Consider the following 3,681-nt stretch of genomic DNA (forward strand, 5'->3'; position numbering starts at 1 on the left):
CGAAGATCATGGATTCAAATATGGGACATTTGAACTAATACTTGGACTTTGAAATGAATTTCTTTAACAGTTTTCTCTGCAGTGCAAGTTATTAAACTAAAGCTACTCTATTTCCCCAATGTGTTCAACAAAATCCTTAACATCTAGCATGGTATCTTAATAAAGAATAAAGTCGTTCTTTAAAAAAATCTGCTTTAAGTAGATTTTTCCCCCAGGTTTCTTATTTAAGGATTCCAAAAGTGGTATTCACAAATTCTTGCATTTAAATTTTTATTGCAGTGGTAATAGATGAATACCATCATTGGTATCCTTAAATTTTATTTCTGCTCATGAAGGTTAATCATGATTGTCTATATAGTAATCACTTATGAATTGTGTTCAGATACAGCAGTTTCAGGTGTAATCATCAGAGCTGGTTAGTCAGGCATTCCAGATAGTGGTTCTTTTCAGAACCTTTTTTAAAGGGTTGGTTAACTACCTCAGTAGCAGAGGATTGAACTATACCCTGTCTGTACTGTACATAGAAAATCTTTGTAGATAAAAGCAAGGCTTGTTTAATATGATATGAGGGTAAGATTATAATATACCAAATGTAACATTCTTAGTTGCCTTTAGTTCCAGAGGCTTTGTAAGACTTCCTCATGACCATCATAACAGGCCTTGCTTTTGTCGTATTTTGTGGCTGAAAAAGCAGCCTTGCTTCTTCAGATATTGTAGTTATTTGGATGTATAATAGTTTAGCAAGATGTTACTTTTGTAAGACATCAGATGTTCAAAAAAAGTGCATCAGCAACTTGTACTAAATACTGCAGTGTCCCTTTATAAAAGGTCAGACTAAAACTGACAACTGTACAGTGAAGCCTGACATTTGGATATTTTGAAGTTTTTCATAAATCATAGAATAGTATAGGGCTGTAGTTTAGCTTTTTAGGTAAAAAGTATGTTTTCATTAGTGCATTTCTTACCGCTGATCACTGTAAAAACATGTGGATCAGCTTTCCATTTCTCTTACGCAGATCATGATAACCTGTAGAGTAGAGTAGAGTACAATCATTTGTGCTATGTTTTTAATTTTCTAAAGCACCTTGATGACAGTGAGTGTTCAGTGGTGAAGCATCCTCTATTGAACCACCCTTAAAAAAGACAAAACAAAAGAACCTTGCCAAGTCCAACTTCATATAGGTAAAAGATAGATAAAATTATGACTGACTTTGGACTTGGCATAAAGAGCTTCCCGTAACCCCCTGCCCAAAGGGATACTGCAGTTATACTACATACCCATAGGCACCACAATGAAAATTGAAGCTTATACCTAAATAAGGTTTTTTACACACCAGTTCCCCCAGTAAATGCAAATTTTAACAAAATTAGACGTGTCATATGTTGAAAATGCTCATGGCAAACAATCATTTTGCATTCCTGCAAATAAAATTGTTTTATACTGTAAGCTGGAGGCGAGTGTAACTTATTTTTGTAATAAAGTTTTTATTTTTTTTATGTGTCATTAATATAAATGTGTGTTAGTACAGAGATCTTCTGGTTAAAAACTTAGAATCGCACACATTTCAGTATGTTTACTTGTATTTACATAATTTTTAGAATAGTGGTTGCCAATAGCCTGTATGTTTCACATTAATTGATTTTTTTTTTTTTAATCTTAATAAACCATTTTAGTATGTTGTATGTCAATTACTGGGATAGCTGGGACATGAAGTGTAATTTAAAATTGTCAAGTATTCATTGGAATATGTAAATGTGCCTTGCCAGTTTTGAACTTTAAGACAAAGTAAGGGAATGATGGTGAAATGAGTAGTCAATGCGTAAGAGACATTTGCTACCACGGTTTTATATACTGCCCTTGCTAAAGAAAAGTAACTTTTTCCTCAAATTTGAGCATAAAAGTATACAGTTGCATTAGCTTCTGAATTTTCAAATCTAGTGATAGAATATTAGGCTTATGGAAAGTGGGTTTGCTAATTGTAGCCTTAAGTATAATTTTGAATTTCAATGTAATCCTTGGTGCTGGCATTCCCAGTGCCAAGGAGTTTAAATGCTCCCTTCAAAGAGGTTGCCATGCCTACTGGCACTTTTACTGTCATACGGTTTTATAAGGAACACTGTCAAGATGTGGAAACCAATTTTGAACTTGCTATAAAATGGAAACACTGGGGGCTGTAGGAGAGGGAAAGTCCTCAGATTTCTTAATCTTAAAGAAATCTCTCCATTGCTGAAAAACTTAAAACACTTGTGGGATCACAAGTACTAGTGACTAGTTCTTAGTCTGGAAATGTGTCGGGGCAGGGGATAACACAGTTATGGAATTATAACAGTTGATCGAAGTGCATAAAAACATTGCTATTAAGGCACTATGTGAGTTGAAATTGTGGATCATACCCTTAATTTCAGCTCTGACAAAAGCATGGGGGACTGCAGTTAAAAAAAGCAAAATTGACAAGAAGTTTGTGTTTTTAATGGAATGCAAGCAATGGTGAGTGAACAAAATACTGAGATCTTGACAGTGTTCCCTCTGATTATGAACTCAAGCCATTATAACTTTTAAAATTAAATATGATTTGCACTGTTCTGATATTGGTGCAGTTTTTTAGCAAAATGATCAGAAAACTAAATTGCATGTGGTGATTGATATTGTGGAAAAAAACTAAAATCAAAAAAATGTTATTTTCAAAGCTTTAAATTTGATGGTGTAAAAAAAGAAAAACCTATTCATTATTAAGTGGGAATACTGGTGAGAATGGGCAAGTGCATATATACAACATCAGTTTGGTTGCACTTGGGTGTTGGTAAACTTGAAATGTTCTACAGCAATAATGCATCTCTTACGGGGTGCTTTGGTGACAAATGGACATATAACACACAGTTCTTTTTGGCACGTTGAAGGCAAGTGTTGACTAATGTATTGTGTTGCCTCTGTTTATTCTCTTTGGAGGCTTTCTTTACTGAAACACCTGCAAAGGTTAGAATACAAGCTAGCACAGTTCCGCGTTGGTTTGTAATGTGTTCCTAAATTTGAAGTCTAGTTGAATTTAATAAGAAATTTGAAACTGCTGCTGCTGCTTAACACTTCTGGTTTATAAACACTCCAATACACAGCTTTTTAAATTACACTTTTAATATTCATTTTTGTTTGAAGGGTTCCATATAGGACATAAAACTACTTTTTTAGTTTTTACAGAGGAGATTTGTTATGACCCAGAACTTAAGTTTGTGTTTTTAGTGTTGGAGGAAGGGTGTTATTACAGATGCTAAGACCACTTTCTAAATTTCTGCGTTGTACAACTTACTGAAATACTGTCTTAAAATCTAAAATAAGGAATACTAATTCTGTTCTTGTTGGGGGTGAGGGGTATGACATAGTCTAAAATAAACTTAGCCTCCTCTGAAGATAGGATTCGCAACTTAATATTTTGGGATGGAAATGTTACATATGGCTGCAACTTTTTTTCCCCTTGTGCCTTTGATAATTCTTCAGAGGCTTAGCAGTTATTTTGGTGCTTTCATACATCAGTAGGGGAGATTTCTTTTTTTTTTAAAAAAAAAAGAAATAAAACCGAAAGGGAACATGGACAAAAACACATGTAACATTTTCTGAAAAGTGTGTTCAAATTGATAAATTCCACAAAATTAAGATTTATTCCCTCATTTGCATTAGTGAAAATCGTA

At 33.8% G+C, this 3,681-nt stretch overlaps 1 protein-coding gene across 2 annotated transcripts in view; it reads left to right on the forward strand.

Moving 5' to 3' along the window:
- The window catches only part of SYNCRIP (synaptotagmin binding cytoplasmic RNA interacting protein), a 27,976-nt gene extending 25,389 nt beyond the window's left edge, over window positions 1-2,587 (forward strand). For both annotated transcript variants that reach the window (XM_068395268.1, XM_068395277.1), the window contains exon 12: window positions 1-2,587. This exon is cut by the window's left edge. The gene's annotated coding sequence lies outside the window, so the exon portion shown is untranslated.
- The last annotated feature ends 1,094 nt before the right edge of the window (window positions 2,588-3,681 follow it).

This window comes from Nyctibius grandis, chromosome 1 (genome assembly GCF_013368605.1).
Source record: "Nyctibius grandis isolate bNycGra1 chromosome 1, bNycGra1.pri, whole genome shotgun sequence".
NCBI classification, from domain to species: Eukaryota; Metazoa; Chordata; class Aves; order Nyctibiiformes; family Nyctibiidae; genus Nyctibius; species Nyctibius grandis.